General features: G+C 41.0%; 2 long non-coding RNA genes across 4 annotated transcripts; one reads left to right on the top strand and one right to left on the bottom strand.

The window, feature by feature from the left end:
- Positions 1-9,742: 9,742 nt before the first annotated feature.
- On the top strand, positions 9,743-17,408 carry LOC122155197. 2 transcript variants are annotated; one of them, XR_006167162.1, is made up of 3 exons: positions 9,743-10,277; positions 13,416-13,672; positions 16,234-17,408. It is a non-coding gene; the product is annotated as an uncharacterized LOC122155197 (long non-coding RNA). The 2 variants fall into 2 exon arrangements; XR_006167163.1 differs by having other exon boundaries at positions 16,231-17,408.
- LOC122155196 lies at positions 12,705-17,408 on the bottom strand. Of its 2 annotated transcripts, XR_006167161.1 has the most exons (4): positions 17,042-17,408; positions 15,536-15,795; positions 15,186-15,278; positions 12,705-12,891 (listed from the first exon to the last, which is right to left on the bottom strand). It is a non-coding gene; the product is annotated as an uncharacterized LOC122155196 (long non-coding RNA). The 2 variants fall into 2 exon arrangements; XR_006167160.1 differs by having other exon boundaries at positions 15,186-15,795.
- Positions 17,409-17,412: the final 4 nt, after the last annotated feature.

The following is a 17,412-nucleotide window of genomic DNA, read 5'->3' as shown; positions in this document are numbered from 1 at the left end:
TCACCCATTAAGTAGGAAGAAATTTAAAGACTTGATGCAGAGAGAAAGCCAAAAGGAAACTCGTGGAGCTCAGCTCACTTCTACATTCTGCTTCTACATTTATTTCATTTTTTTTCTATAAACAAACAGCACTGGAAAACCTTGAGTTCTAGGCAATTGTTAGTAATACTCACAGGAGGTCAGATGCACAAGGGATCCTCAGCAGCAGCCACCCATCCTGCTGATCCATTTCCCCATGGAGGGAACTTGAATGCCTTACACAAGGCTGGCAATAACGCAGCATTGCTGAAAGAGATAGAGAAAACAAGGTACTCTGGGGGAAAACCACCTCAGCCAGCAAAGCAGAATGGCTCTGAAAAAGACATCTTAAAATTCTCCCTGTTTGTGATTCTTTGCTCAAAATCCTTTCCCATACATGTAAGCAGCAATGTCCACAGGGAGATGAAGCTGACATTTCAGGAATAGGTGCTGTTCTAGGCAATCTTCTGCTGCCTCTGTGTGTTACACTGAAGATGGATTAAACATGTATTGGTGTCATAAGACCTCATTCCTGAATCCTGCTCCAAGTTCATCTCTTCATTTCTGAAGAGACCAGGAAACCGTGCTTTCATTCAGAGATCTGATGGGCATCTGTTCTCCCTTACAGTGCCTGCAGATGTGGAATCATAGAATATCCTGAGTTGGAAGGGACCCACAAGGACCATCCCACTCCCAGCTCCACGAAAGACTGCCCAAAATCAAACCAGATATCAGAGGGCATTGTCCAAATGCTCCTTGAACTTTAACAGCTCAGGGCTGTGCCCACCACCCTCTGTTGCAGAATCTGTCCCTCACCCCCACCCCACTCTTCCCTGATGCAGCTTCATGCCATTCCCTTGGTCTCTGTTGTGTCACAGAATGAAGAGCTCAGCTCTCCTCCCTGTGATAAAAGCCATTCAGTTTTGCATGGAAATGGGACAGGCACTGCGGACTGGCTAGTGGTTGGTGATATTCATTTGAAGGAGGAGATACTTAGTGCAATGACTGTGAGGCTTGTATCAAGTAATTTTCAATAGAAAATTGCCACAGCTAATCTGATGAGTCCTGCACAATTTTATAACTGTCTAGGAATTTAAATTAAACTTCCCAAGTGGTTTTTCATTTAGCAATGGCAGCAAATAAGACCATTTTGTCCCAGTGTGGCTGTGTTAATTCATGTCTACATCAGTTAACTTCCTTGGCATCCTTGGTTTCTCTGTGCCCAGCAGCAGAAGTAGTTCAGGTTTCTCTATACAGCACTAGCATTTCCGTGGATTGCAGTCAAAGAATTTTTCTTCTCAGTAAATACTGCAGGAATAGGCAGGAGATTTTTCACTCTGCAACCTGCAGTCAGAAAGGTTACTTCAATACTTAAAATGCATGCAATAATTTCCAGAGGAATGGAGTGCAGTTTTCCACTGGTCTCAAGAATGATTAGAGATTTCACGGTTTTGAGCACAGCCCAGTGCACTTTCAAATCAGGCCTCATAGCCTGCTGTATGAGAGCTGGAGCTAGCTTAGCATGTCATGGAAAAACTAGATGGACCTTGACAAAAAAGCCTGGTCAGTCCTTCCAGCTTTCCCACTACGTTTCTTTAGCCCATTTAAAAGAACTTGACCTTTTTTTCTTTTGGATTGATCTTCTATTCTTACTGTATTTCACAACTGAAAGATCTGACATCCTTAGTTTGTACAGTATTCATTTCCACCAAACTACTGTAAGAAAGAAAATTCATGAGTGGGAAACTGAAGCACTAGTGCTGTGTAGATCTGAGTCATTCATGGAGACACTTTGGGAGACCTGAGCCCAGACCTTCTAACAGCAGGACCTCAGCTATTCAATCATCCTCCCTTTCAATAGCAACATTTTACCAGCCTGGAGATCACTTTCACATGATAAATCTTCTTAATCATAAAAATACTTCTATTCAGTGTATGTTAATTCATAACAAGAAAACCTGAATATATGTATTGAATTATGCTCATTCTACTCCAGATGTCTAAGGAATACCAGAGCTGTAACTTCTTATTCCATAAAACAGGTATATTAATTTGAATGAATGCAAATAAGGACCGTTGATTCCTTTAACCTATTTAATTCATTAGCCAGGTAGATTAGTTTTTTAGATAAAGTAGAAGGGAAAAAATATACCCAAGGTGAATTTTGAAACAACTGTGTCAAACTGAAACTGATACTGAAGTGATCCTTATCTGCAATCTAGGGGATATTTGTTCCATAGAACGTCAGAAGGATAAAATCAGTCTAAAGTCTCACATTAGCAGTTGGCAGCCACTTAAGAGCATTGCACCTGAGAACAGGCTTTACTTTATTGTCCATAAAAGTAAACAATGTGTCCTATCATTCTACTACTTAGGCAGCAAAATACTTTGAGGCAGTAGATTTCTAAGTTTTCCATTCAGTAAGCGTACTATTTTTAATTGTCTCAAGATGGGTTAGTACGTTACTTAAAACCAGTCCTCTCCTCAAACATTATAAAACCCAGCCATTGCACCAGTAAATATCCTGACCGTGTAAGAGCTGGTAATATTAGCCTGCAAATTCACAAAGGTCTGTTTTCAGAAATGACTTCAGCAATTCCGGAGCCTTGTTCTGAAAATGTATTTAGGTGTTCCCATGACTTTTGGTGTCATTTGTATACCTTTCCTTCCAGAATTATGAATTGATCTGGAGACAAGAGGCTCTTGTAACCCAAATGGAATATTTCAAAGTGCTCTGGCTGGTGGGGAGCATTTCATTCCCAAGGGCTTCACACCACAGCCCCTAAAGACAACGGTGGAGCATTCACATAAGAATATGTATGTGAATATAATGTACAAGAGACTTAAGAATGGGGCAGACACTGAATTCAAGGGGCACAAAGGGGGCAACCAAAGGGCCTTTTTGTAAAATTTTTCAAGGCACAATGATAGACACATGCATCCAGGAAGAGGGGAGTTCACTCCATAGTCTTTACCTGATGGCTTGTGTGAAGTATCCACTGGGGTGTGGAACTTGGATGGTACCCTTTTGCACTGCCCATGATGACTGAGAGTGCCTCACTTGACACGGGGAAAAACTCTCACTTTCAGGCTAAAACATTTTCCAGGTGAACAGGAAGAAAGGTCATTTGTAACTTAGAATAGAATTATAGAATTGCTCAGGTTGGAAAAGACTTTAAAGATCATCAAGTCCAACTGCAACCTAACCATACTACCATAACTCTAACAGCCCTCTGCTAAATCATGTCCCTGAGCACCACATCCAAATGGTTTTCAAACACATGCAGGGATGGAGACTCAACCACCTCCCTGGGGAGCCTATTCCAGTGCTTAACAGCTGTTTTTGTGAACTTTTTCCTGATATCCAACCTAAACCTCCCCTGGTGCAACTTAAGGCTGTTTCCCCTAAAAAGTTTCTCCTAACTTTTCCTATTGGTGCTTCCCATTTTGTGTAGAACGATTAAATATTAAATTGGCCAGAATTAGAATTACTCTCCAGGTGCTCACGGGGAAGGGAGCATTTGTGTTTCATTTCTGTCTCCCAGTATCACCCAAGTAGCTGAGGAGAAGAGACAGGAAAGCATGCCTATTTTCTCTCCTCTTGCTCAGGTCAGTGCTCAGCTGCTGGAACTATGCTCTTTATGTCTCTGAACATGTATTTTCACAATGCATATCCAAACGCTTGCTACAGGGGGACCCAGGAGAACCCCACCCTGTGGTACTCCACTGCTTGCCTGTATAGCCACCACCCCTACAACAGTATATACAAGCAGAAAAGAGAGGGCAAACCTGCTGATTCAGCTTTTGTTTGAAGCACAAGGAGACATAAATTCTGAAGTAAGACAGATGCTTCATCATAGTCCAGAGTAACTGGAGATCAGAGTAGCTGGAGTACTATTGGAGAGCTATTGGAGTTTTGCAGGGAATCTGAGAATCACGCTCAACTTGCCAGCTCAGCATGCCCCTCACTAAAGAAAAAGGAATTTGAGGGAGACAAACAAAAGGAGTAGTGGCATTTAGGGCTGTGCTAACAGGTTTCCTGAGCCTGAGATAAGCAGCTTTGGTGTCTTAGATCTGGCAGTCGTCAGCAAACCTCATGACTTTGGTTGGAAGTTCAGAGAAGGTGTTCTATGAGCCTCAGCTTACTCATCACATGATGGTCCACCCTAGACATTACAAAAAACATCACATTTTCTTTGGATATTTAGCCCTGAATCACCCATGAAAATAGGAAAATACCCTCCCCAAATTTACCTGCGCTATTTATAATCTAGTTTTCAAAAATAAATCAAAAAGCCAAATGAATTCCAAGTCCTTAGGTCCATTGGTTACACAGAAGTAATGGAAGACACAAAATTCCAGAGGATAATGAGAATTTCCAGTTGTCACATCTATGGCAGCCCTGACAACAGTGTTATGAATAGGCAGAACCAGTGCAGAAAGAGCTCTCCTGTCCTTCATCAGATCCAGACCATCAGCAAGAAGCTCCCCTATAAAAAATAATAAGAAGAATGCAACTGTATTAAGCAACTGTACTGGAACTATTACTATATAGTGCATAGATTTATTACATTTATGTAATGTATGAGAGAACATGATTCTTCTATTTCAAATTATCCTAGTGTGCTTAGTATAAATATTGTCTTGGATGGCTTTATTAGATACATTTGGAAACACCGAGACAAATCTGCAAGCTATGTTAAGGTATGTGCAAGGTGATCCAAGGCAGCCAACAGATCATGCCAGACCAATCTGGTGGCTTTCTATGATGGAGAGAGGATTTTGGTGCACAAAGGAAGGGCAACAGGTGTTTCCTACCTGGGCTTGTGCAATGTCTTGTACATGGCCCCACATTACATCTTTATCTCTGAATTGGAGACATGGTTTAGAGGGGTGGAATACTCAATGGTTAAAGAACTGGTTGGATAATCACAGCCAGAGGATTGTGGGCAGTCGCTCCAAGCCTACGTGGAGGCTGTTGTTGAATGGTGTCTTCTGGGGGCTGGTCTTGGGGCCTGTGCTCTTCAACAACTTCATCAACAACCAAGATTGTGGGATTGAGTGTACCCTCAGCAAGTCTGCAGATGACACCAAGCTGAATGATGCAGTTTACACAATGTAAGGAAAGGGTGCCATCCAGAGGGACCTGGACAAGCTTGAAAAGTGGGTACAAGAGAACCTAGTGAGGTTTAACAAGGTCAAGTGCAAGGTGTTGCACTTGGGTCAAGGCAATCCCAGATACGTATACAAACTGGGAGAATAACTCATTGAGAACCACCCTGTGGAGAAGGACTTGGAAGTCCGATGGGCAGAAAGCTGGACATTGTCCAGCAATGTGTTCTTGCAGCCCTGAAGGCCAACAGAATCCTGGGCTGCACTTTTGGTGCAGTGGCCAGCAGGGTTAGGGAGGTGATTTTCCCCCTCTATTCTGCCCTTTTAAAGCCCCTCATGGAGATCTGGAGTATTATGTCCAGGCCTGGAGCCCTCAGCACAAGGAAGATGTGGAGCAGATTCAGAGAAGGGCCACAAAGATGAGCACAGGGCACTTGCAGGTGCCAAAATATTTGTCCTGCAGGTCTTGAATCTAGAAACACCAGGAAATTACAAATAGAACTGATTCATGTAGAAGTGATTCCTCCTTATCTCTATTTTTGAATTTCCTTCCTTTATTATTAAAGTATCTGTTCTGCAGATAAAATGCTTCCTTCCCAGATGCACACTGTGTTAACACAAGTGGGAACACAGAACTGGACAGCCCATTCACAAATGGGTTACCCACACATCTGACAGCAATCGCAGACAACAATGCAATAAACAAGCTTAGATTTCAAGTCGTTGTGACAAATGTATTGCTAGCTGTAAGTCAGAGACCTCCTGGCACTGCTGTCAGCATAATGAAGGGTTCCTAAGTGGCTGTTGTTCTTCCCTGACTTGGAGTTTCACCGTCTCTCCAACTTCCCCTACTTCTCCTAGCAGGCGTTAGAGTTAATAAAGGATTTCTTAATTACTGAGAGCTGTTTGCTCACCCAGTCCAGCCTCCCTTGTGGGCAGAACAAAGGGATGCTATCAGCTGTTAAACTCATTTTGCCCAGCCACTGGGTCTCCCTGAACTGGGGTTGACCAGCATCCAGCTCAGCTGCATTAGGGCTGCTGCGTGTGTACGATACACAGCCAAGCTGGGGGAGTGCTAGGGCTCTGGTATTTGGGACTCCTTCCAGGAGCATGAGATTCCCTGAGCAGGGTGACCTGATACCGGCAAGAAGGTGCCTTACTGAGGCAAGGCTGCAGGAGCTGGATAAAATATGAGTATTTCTAGCTAAAAGCTTATGGTCCTTTTTCCTTACCACCCTCCTAATTAAATCCTTGTTTTGAAAAAACAGGGAGTAATTGACTTTCTTGTTTTATAACAGCTACCAAAACTGACATATTTTGTTTTAGTTGTTTGTTTCCGTTATTGTTGGCTTTTTTGATTTCATAAAAAAAGATGATTTGGGGGTCTCCTACCAAAGACAGAATATTCTGAATAATTCTCAACTGTTTTTGAGTCCACAAGGGGATGAAAAAAGAACAGAAAAGTTGATAATGGAGACCAAAGCAGAGGTACATCTCTAGCTAGTACTCTCCAACAGCTGGTATCTTTGGCTGAGTGGTGATTTAACTCACGCTTTACAAACATCATATACTTAAAGGCAGTGGAAAGACTTCAGCATTGTCAAGGAAAAGCAATAAAACAAGTGCACCTAAATTCATGGTTCCATATACTTTTATGCACCAGTGTAAAACACTCACAAATGACTACTCTCAACTGCTTTGTCTCTGTTTTAAAGCAACTGATGTTATTAAAACCTTGCATGTATCAGGGGAAGGAAAGAGAAATTTTACCTGGTGAGGATTACACCTGCTAACAAAAATAGAAACCTATATTAAGGAGCTGTTACTTCATGCCTGGTTAATCTGGAGTGCATATCCGGGAGAGCAACTGGTGCTAACCAGTCTGATAGTGCAATGCCTGCAACAATACGAAGTTGTTAAGTTTAAAATAGATCTCCACCAGTAAGTCAAGTTAACTATGTTTGACCCAACTAGTTTTATCTTAGACTATTCATTTCATCTCCTCTCTTTCAGTGCTGGGAAGACTTGACCCTCATTTGATGCTATTTCTTGATGATTACTCAGCCTGCACCGAATTGTAGAGACATGGAACATTTAGACTCTTCAGACTAGCATCTTGAGCTCAGGAGAGTTAAATGAAACATCACACATCTAAATTCAAAGACATTTTGGGCCCAGAAATGTGTCTGTTTTGGTGGCTCTTGAAACTGAAATCATGTTAGCTGTGGCTTTCATCGAAAAATTGGTTTACCCCACTGATGAGATTTAGGAAAAGTTCACCTTCTCCCATCTTGAAGCTACAGTCCATACCATAAAGGGCCCTAAAATTGACGATAATGATAATCTTTTGCCTGCAGGACAAAAGCCTTCATGAAGTACCAATGAATATCTGCAGCTTTTTTTATTATTATTTTTATTTTTTTTATTTAATAGGATTTCTGTGAACTTGAGTTTTGAAAAGACATACAGTGTGTTCATAGACACCTCAATACAGACCTCAGAGTTTGATATAAATCTCTAAATTGGAGAGTACCAGTCATGTGACGAAACAATACAAATTAATCTCTTGCCAGACATTCCTGCTCTTAGGTAAAAGAAAGAGGCGTTTGACAAACTGAGCAACAAAGTGTTACATTTTAACTTGTTTTTAGCACTTGTTAACAACTTCGGTTCAAAGCACAAAAAAAAAATCACAGTAGGCTTTCATTTAGCTTACATTATTAATAAATTTACTCAACCTCAAGAGATCATCAAAGTTTTCTGTATCACAACAGTAGGATTCAGAAGACCCAAAGTTTCCCTCTAGAGGAGATTTCAAGTGCCAAAGACATAAGGTTGTCAGATGGAATTCAGACAAAAAATATAGCTCATCCAGAAGAAGCCTTAAGATATTTCCTTCTTAACACAAGCATCTTTGAGTTTCTTTTTTCTTTAAATAAACTTAAAAAAAAAAAAAAAAAAAAAAAAGTTTTTTTCTCATAAGATATTCTCACAGCAGTGAGAATATCTCCCTGCTTGCTGAGATGGAATGAAGTGGGTATTGGTCCTTCCAGCTCCTGCCACCAATGGCTGAGCCCACTCTTCCCCAGCACAGCACACGAATGGATGTGCTCGTAGGTTGCTGCACACCCCGGGTGGTATGGGTTGCCTGTGAGTGTGAAAAGCAGCAGTCAAGCTGGTTTGATCAAATGAATCATTCTGCCTCCCAAAAGCATGTTTTTTGTCTTTCACACAGACATAATATGCCTACTTCGTGACCATTTGACAGGGAAAGGATGAATGACTTCCCAAGAGCTATGGGACTGGGTACATTACAACCATATTAGTTAATGAAAAAGGCCTGTTCTCAAGATTTAAAGACTTTCAAAAAACATTCGAGACTGTCTGCAGACTTTTCCAGACTGAGGCAGCTTTTCACTATGCCCTGCACAGAGGGTAAATGCAAAAATTCTGCTTGAACTTTGGTTAAGGAAAGGGGGATCACTATGGATGGGACTTAATGAGACACATCTTCCACATACTAGTCTCAGATATGTTTTGATCATCACGATTTTAAGAGAAAGGTGTTGCTGTGTGCTTGTGTCTTTTAAATATGTGGATATGAGTCATAATTACCGGTGATCTGCCCTTGAAGAATTCACCATTGAGAAGCTTCCGCTGACTTTTTCACCTAAAGAATCCAGACAGCCCACTATGCTATCCTGTGAAATCAAAGCCTCCTCCCACTTTCTTGAATTGTATCTGCTTTGTACATCACTTTTAGGAACAGATGACCCTGAAGATTTATGGGTAGCAAAAGGGAAGAAAGTGAGTCCTGTGTAAGAAACTGGAGATCTTTGTGCTACAGCTTTTGTATCAATATGCAAAGCATCAACAAGGCAGACATATACATATGTTTACTGTCACTCTGAATTAAAAGAAGCCACATTCCAGCTTCCACATAACACATCCTCAGCTGACTTGAAACATTAATTATAAGGACTAATACAGCTATATGCAATTGGCTTCTCAATGGAAAATGTTTTATAGTGTGAAAAAGATTGTTGTCTGTCACTAGACAAGTGCTGGAAAGGCTTGTTTATGTCTTTGATAACACCACAAGGAAAAGGGCAAGTCAGTCCAAAAGGCGCGTAGGCTACTCCTAAAGTAAAGAGAAAAGTGCATCTTCAAAAGAAAAACAGAGAGAGTGAGAGCAAGATTTTAGTTAGAGGAGCATAGCTCCTTAGGGTAACTGCAGGACTTGAGTGGAGCTGGGCAAGTCATAGTGTTGGCACAAATATAGCATGTCTCCTGGCATGTCTGTCCTTCCACTTGCAGAATGATTTCCAGAATTGTTACTAGAGCTCTGTCTACAACAAAACAGGGGTAGTTTGTCTTCTCACAGATGATAGGAGCTCAGGTCATGGAGAAGCAGGGGGAGGAATAAGGTTAATCTCACAGCCTCCCCTACGTTTCACAAAGGCACACCACAGCTGGTGTTAAGCTAATGTTTTGCTCTTTTTTGGGTGGTTTACTCAATTATTTGTAGCTTTCTGAGAGACTTACCTCCGAACATCACGGTCAGCAATTTGCACTTCATTTCAGGTCGTGGAGGACCTGGTTTAGAGGAGATAGCTTTTATCAGTCACTTTTGCCCTCCATGCTTTTCCATGGCGTGGAGCCAACTTCTTTCTTACCCTCTTCCAGGTTGTGGGAAGAGTAGAGACATGATGAGAAGCAGAGGGATAGACATTTCAAAACAGAGCCATTCTGACACTGAGCAACTTATTTAGCCAGCAAGGCATTGCTGAAACATTGTAGGGACCTCGGGCTGTTGGACCTCGGGCTGTTGCACTCCTTCCAGTGCCTCTGGGCCACGCTCACTGCAGACCAGCTGGCACCTGGCAGCCAGCCCAGCACCTGAAGATGTGGGGTTTCCATGCCCCAGGTGAAGAACACTACTGCAGCTAATAGAGGATAACAAGGAAAAACTGTGAAAAATCCTGCCTGTGGGACTGTGAAAAATCTTGCCTGTGGGACTGTGGAAGACAAAAGTCTTTTGTAAGTGCCCCTGTGCCACTCTCACAAACAAATGGGGGACTAGGAACATGGAGCTGAGGTCAGTCTTGCGCTGCAATTAGGAGAGACTGAGGGAAAAGCACGGACAAGTAAGTTTGTGTTGTGGCAGGAGAGTGGTTGTTTCTTGTTTTCGTGACACATGTTCTCATGTCTGAATGCTAAACCTGGTGAATTGGTATGTTTGCAATGTGAACCATCACATTTCATTGATCTGGTTAGTTTATAGCTATTTAAATATAGGATGAACTTTTCCCAATTTACATTGCTTTCACTTGGAATCATTGCTTCCATCCAGTCTAACCAGCAGCCTCACCTATTGCTACTTCCATGCCTGAAAAGACAGAAAGAACTTTGTCATTAATGTAATGATGGTAGGTACTAAAACCCCTCACTCAGTGTAAGTTGGACTGTACAGCTTTTAAACTTCTGCTAGCTGCTAGCTGCACAGCACCAGTGTTGCAGGAGGCACTGTGGGAACAGTACAGCAGCCCAGGCACAGCTCAATAAAGGAGGAACAAAGAACTTCGTCAGTTCGGAAAGAGGGTTTTGAGTCTGAAGTTGTAAACTGATAACAAGTTGGACACACTGCACTGTTGTGTTGTGAAAGCCTAGTGTTTATCTTCTGTTTGCTCTGACTTGCTAACATTTTCCATTCTCTGGCTGTTGTAAATGGCATTTCTTTCCATGATCATGAGGAGAGGCCCTGATCTTTGCTCAGAAATGAGTCTAGCTCCTCCATCAAAACAAATAATTGCTGCAAACCTTGGACGGTTTTTTTAAGTGTTTATATTTTGAAGTGTTGGAAGGAAAGCTTCTAATCTTGAACCCTAGAGAAAGCAGGTAGACCAAATAAAGTAAAATAAATGCTTTTTAAAGTATCTTTTACAAGCTTCCAAGAAGCAGCTATACTTACCAGACACTGATATAATATCCACGAATTACTTAGAAATAGTCATCAATTCTCATCAAAACGCCTTGGAGATTTAATACAGAGATTCCTTACTAAACTTCTCTTTTCTGATATTGAACTCATCTACAAAGAAAATTATTTACATTTTTAAAGAACACTAAGCATTTTTGTACATCAGAGAGATGGAAAATACTCAGCAAGTCTGACTTCCCAATGTAATGTTGATAAAACCACATTTTTTTTCCAGTCTGGGAAAAAGAAGGGAGAGAAGCTGGTAAAAACATGAAAGAAAAAAAAAAGAATTCATCAATCTTTGTAAAAAGAGTTCACATCATTTGGGAGATAAATAGTAGCATGTGGAAGAGTTGTTTTCCCTTTGATATGCAAGTTTAGCAGCCATTGATCTTCAGTGAGAACTGTAAGAATGGACCATACAGCAGAACTACAGTTGGCAGTTTGCACAGAAAATAAATAAACAGTTACGTGCCTATTTCTGCAGCCTTACAGCCAGAGGCTGAATCGATTTCTGCCAATACCAAGAACTCACACTGCTGTGTATCAGCATGCAATTACTGGGATCTTTATTACAGTGGCACTTATGACATTTTTGCTGAGCTAGTTTTGAGTTCACTAGACCTGAAAGATGAACTTGTTCACCTTATAATATTGTTTGCTTTACTTATTGTTTTTTCCATATTACACTTTGAGACTCTCGCCATGTAATTTTATGGCTTTGAAGTTGCATGGGTTGACTTATAACTATAATAAAAAAATTTGGAATGAGATAATGCAAGTTTTTCCATTATTTACAAAAGGTTGAGGTTGCCTATTGAACACTTCCACAGTCCATAGTCCTGTTTAAATGTCTAAATTTTCAAGCAGCAACAAGGCTGTGATAGACCCTTACAGCACAAAGACTGGACAGGACAGAAATTGTGAGCTTCTGAGCACAAGCAAGAAAATATTCCAGTTTATTATTTTTAATTCAGTTTTTCTGGAGAACATTGCATTTCCTAGTTACAAATTAACAGTATGCTTTTATCCTACACAGCTGCTCTAGGACAGTTTGTGTTTCTCTTGATTCATTCTCTTCACAATAACTTTAGTTAAGGGAACATACAGAGAGGAGAAGCTTTCCAATCCCCCTCTGTTTGTTGAGGACTGATCCCAAACACCATTTAATGTTTCTTTTCCCCAAAAATTGGTGCTCAGAAGCCAAGGACTCTGGGAATAGCGGAGAGTTTCCCATTGCAGAGCCTAATTGCTAAGCCAGAGCAAGCATACTGTGCTGTGAACTGCACACAGTCCTAAGTGTTCAAAAGGCACTGCAAAATCCTCCACAGAGGAAACCCTCCAAAATCAGGTAACTAAGTTTCTAGCAGTCTCCTGGTAAGATCACTCACAAAGATGAGTCTCTGAAAGATTCAGTAACCAACCACGTAGCAGGTTAGTAGCACAAACTCTCCAGTTAACTGTTTGCTGGACTATTACATTGTGCCATATTTGCTTGGGATTATGTGAAAGTACATATTATCCATAATGAAGTAAAAGATAATAAAAATACAGTCTTGCATAATGCAACATAAGCCACAAAAAAAAAATCCTGCAGAAACTTGCTGGAAAGGTGGTTGAATCACCATCCCTGAATGTGTTTAAAAATCCTTTGGATGTGGTGCTCATGGACATGATTCAGTGTAGAGTTGTTAGACCTAGGGCAGCACGGTTATATAGTGGTTGGATGTGATGATCTTGAAGGTCTTTTCCAACCTGAGCAGTTTTCTGATTCTATGATTCTGTGAAATCAAGAAAAAGACAGATACTGATTTTAATAAGTATTGAATCTGACTAGCAGAAAAGCACTCAGTCCATGAGCAACAGCCCATCTCCCCTTAGAAGTGCTCCCTGGTGCAGGGAACTCAAGGCACCAGCTGAAGACTTATTAATGCCAGGGGTAGCTTTCCTTGCAATTATAAAAGACCACACACTCCCTCAGTATTAAGATACCGTGGGAGATAAGAGAGAGCAAGGGTTAGGTCATCTTGGAGCATCTTTTAAATTTCATAATTAGGCCTACAGAGTAAAAGAAAAAACACCAGTAAACATCACCTTGGAAAAGATAAGATTTGATTCAGGAATATAATTTAAGTTTCACTGTGAAGAATTGCTGTCGTTTCCCAGATTTTCTATAGTATTGAGCATCAAACTGATCTCAACTACCTCAGGGTCCTTTCCTGGTGGCACTGGGATGCCAGCCCTCCATTACAGCTTTTTGTGCATTTGTAGAGCTAACATATTGATGGATTCCTTCAATCAACAGGCTGTACCCCCAGGGCAGGAGCTGTGGGCTCACATTCCCTGCCCTTGGAATTTGTTGGGCTGGAAGGAGCTGTGCTGGATGGAGCCGTATTGAACATCCTTGTTGTCCTTGAAGGAAGTGAGCTGCAAAGAAAGAAATGCTCCGATGGCCTCAAGGATCATACAGGATAGCAGATGAACTCTCTCCAGCCATTCTGTGTCTTTCTCAAATTGGACCCCAGAACTGGAACCCAGTATTCCAGATGTGACCTCACTTAGGTAAGAGATACACTGTCCAGTAGTATTATGGAAATATTTTGAGAATAACACATTCCTCAACCCATGGCAAGCCACATGTGCTGGCAACTAGCTGCACATTGTCTTCTCACTTCTGAGAAGTGCTACTTCTGAGCACAGTGCTACTTGGCAAACTCTGCCACAGTCCAAACCAGGTACCAACACTGTTCCAGCTTTTCTGTCTGGTCGATGTGTCACAAGTAAGCTTGGAAATTTTATCTGAGTATCTGGATCAAAGATTTGCCAGAGAAAGAAGTTTTCCCAATGTATTGGTTTCCCAGGATAAAGTTATCTATCTGTGCATCTGTCACCATTAAGACTAGCATTAGCAAGACTTTGTACACGTAGAAGTATTTGTCTTTGTTCAGTATTGACATCATTTACATCCTTTTTCTCTGATGAAAAGGTGCATTTCTCATGTAGGATATTCTCATTTGAAAATACTTAAATTTGGGTGTCTCTTGTACTGTTTGCTTGTCAAAATTCAAATTTGTGATGCTTCAAGCCATGATGAAATATTTTTGTGTTTTTCTCCTTCTCCATTGACGCTTCTTGTTCTAAATGTCTGACCTTGCCATTCCTTGCTTTTTATTTGGGCATATTTTAGATTGAGTTGCTGTTGTGAGTAGTGTATTTGATTTCTACACATCTTGAGAAACCGTTGGGGTATTATATCTAGAACCTCTTCAGAGACTGAAGACAGAAGTCTGGTAGTTATAACTAGAAAGTTTCAGAAAGTCTAAATGCAAAATATATTAATTAAAAGCATTTGATGAACATCTATGAACAACAAATGCTTTCAAAGAAAATCATATCCACTTAGATTCTGGGTTAAGTTCCCAGCTGGCTTCACTGTAGCTTCCATGACTTCTGCTGGATATGGATCTGGCTCATTTTTTTGTAATGAGAACTTCAAGTAGCTCTAGCTAAAATGAATGACAAAGCTTATGCTTCTTGGTGAAGTAATTCATTAATTAGTGTGTGGAATATGCACATTACCACACATATAATTTCTGAAAATATGAAGAACTTTGTCCTTGTATAAAGCCCTCTAGAGTCATTGCAAAAATTTGCATGGACTTCATTGGGTTATGGATCACATCCTGTATATATCTGCATTTTTAGACCTTTTCTAGTGCTTTCTCTTCCAATGGAAATTAATAGCTTCATGGAATTGAAATGACCAGTTTCTGATTTAGTTTTGCATAAGAAGCAGAGTCCAGTAGGATTAAATATGAATGGTGGCTTGGTAATTCATTAATCATGAAAATATGATGTGCAGTTAGTTATATAAGTGGTTATTTTTGCATGGAAATGTCTGCTACTTTTATGTCTGTGCAGAATCACTTCAAGTGCCAAAGCAGGAACATACAAACCCACTCATTTCAATACACTATTTTAGACACAATGCACAATAATACATAAATGCTCTGTAGACAATAGTGATTTTGTAGTTGTTAAAACAGTGATATGTCAGTGCATCCAAGTATCCTACCTGCACATGATTATGCACGTTCCTGGTCAGAGGAAGCAGAGTATTTTCAAAGTTTCTATGAGACCTTTCCAAGCCATCTTGGCCACATGTGACCTATGCAAAATATTTTATTCTGAGAACTTTTGAAAATGTAAATATTACAGCTCCTTTTCTCTTAAAAGCCTGAGAAATCAGATAAGAAAGGTTGGGCTGGCTCCAAACAATGCTGAATTCTTCTCTATCATCCAGAAACAGTCTTCTGGGTCAGTGACAGGTAACAAGGACAAGGTTTGATGCGCCATTTGAAAATGGTGCACAGCAAGGAGCAAATCAACATAAGATGCAAGTCAAAGAACTGTTGAAACACTCACTTTCCATTTGAGCATGCTGTTGGAAGCTGAAATTCTGCACTGAACTTAGTAATTCAATACGCTTGGCAAATACAAGAGGTTGCCTCATTGGCACAGATCTCTTCTGTGTAAAAATGATGGAAATGCCAATTCCACCTTTGTCTCCTTCCAGTGTCCTTGCGTCACTAGCACCCTGTTGTCTTTCCCAGGTAAAAGGATAGTCCCAGGCTCAATTCACTGTACTTCCGCTGTCATGGCCAGGGCCCTGCCAGGTACTTGCTCTTGTTAAAAAAAAAAAAAAAGCAAAGAAAAAAAAAAGCCTCATGAATGCTCTGTTTTCTTGTCACCACTGTTACTTTCTTGAAATACATTAGCATGCGATTTTTCATTTCAAGGCAAGATGTAGAGGCACAGAAGTTTCAGGATCTGGCTCCCATTGAAGTCTACTTCTCTGAGAAAGCTGTTTCTGAAAAATAATGCCTATATGGGAAATTAATATAGCCATGATTTTTTATTTATTTATTTCTTACAAGGCAGCACAAAAACAGATAGAAAGTAAATATTTAAAGTTACTGTAGCCATTTCAAAAGTGCATAAAGGTATTTGTGGCTGTAAAGTCCTTATGAACATTTTTCACTAATACTTACAAATATTTCGAACTAAAGAGATGAATTATCAAATACTTGTGCCTTTCATTTTACCTATGCTTTGTTCAGCAGATCACAAAACACAGACCTACATGATATATCTCCTTGAAGAGCCAAATAGCAGCAAGAGAATGAGTGAAAGCTGCACATAACAGGTGGAGAAACAGGAGAATGGAAAGATGAAGGGAATCAAGTACAAGGTCTCATGATTACTTAATTGCCATGCCCACACCTTGTTCCATAATGCATACAAGATTTCAGCCACCCAATCTACTAAAATCTCTCTCAGGACATGTCAGACTTTAACTAAGCATCCTCCTCTCATCCTGCTGGGTTATCCATTCCCCTTGGCTTTTTGCCATCTTCTGTTATGCATTATCCCATCAGTTTTGGTCCTCACATTACATATGAGACTTAACATACTACTTACTGCTGCTTATGTCAGTTACTTAACACAAGGAGATTCCCAAGCTTCCCAGCTGTTCTCATCCCCCATCTTAACTGTGCTACCTATGGTATTTGGCAATGTTCTGTCAGCCAACCCTCCTGGCCATTCAACTCTGCTAACTCAATGTAGCGTGCGAGGGACACTGTAGGAGAAAGAAAGGCAGGTTTAGCATCTAAGAGCACCCAAGTAAATCTAAAGACTGAAATGATCCATCCCAAAGGGAACCTAATCATTATTACTGGTCGAACACCATGCTATCCTGTGATAGAAGGAAGATCTTTGATAAGTTACTCCGTCTCCTCACGCCAATCTACTGCTAGAGGAGGGTAAATATTCAAAGATTGTATACCAAAATAACTCTTAGCATTTAGAAGAGGCTGTGGTAGCATCTGCAGTGAGAAAGAGTAAGCTTATGTGGTATTCCATTCCTACCTGCTAGGATGACATTAGGACCAAATATTTAAATACACCATCTCTGTTCCCAGGCTATGGAGCCAAAAATGGTGTGATCAAAGCAGATTCCTTGCTTCCACATACTGTTTCATGTGGGTTTTTTTGTTGCACTGGGACTTCCTGCAGGGCTCGGACACACAGGACTCTTACCCAGGCAGAAGCCCAATGGCTGAACAGGGAGATCCTCTGCATCTCATGAGCACTCTACCACGGCGAGGGGCCCATAACAACTTCTGTCTCTGCCCGGGGCCCCAAACGAGTACCCCTCACCTCGCACTGAAAGGCAGCTGCCCGGGGGCAGGGATGATTGGCGAGAACTCGGGGCCCCTGCCGCCGGCGGGAGAACTCCG

Source organism: Centrocercus urophasianus, unplaced genomic scaffold (assembly GCF_019232065.1).
Source record: "Centrocercus urophasianus isolate 14NV4802_14NV808 unplaced genomic scaffold, USGS_Curo_1.0 seq_11, whole genome shotgun sequence".
Lineage (NCBI taxonomy): Eukaryota > Metazoa > Chordata > Aves > Galliformes > Phasianidae > Centrocercus > Centrocercus urophasianus.
Note: the sequence above shows the minus strand (reverse complement) of the source record. Positions and strands in the feature narration are given on the sequence as shown.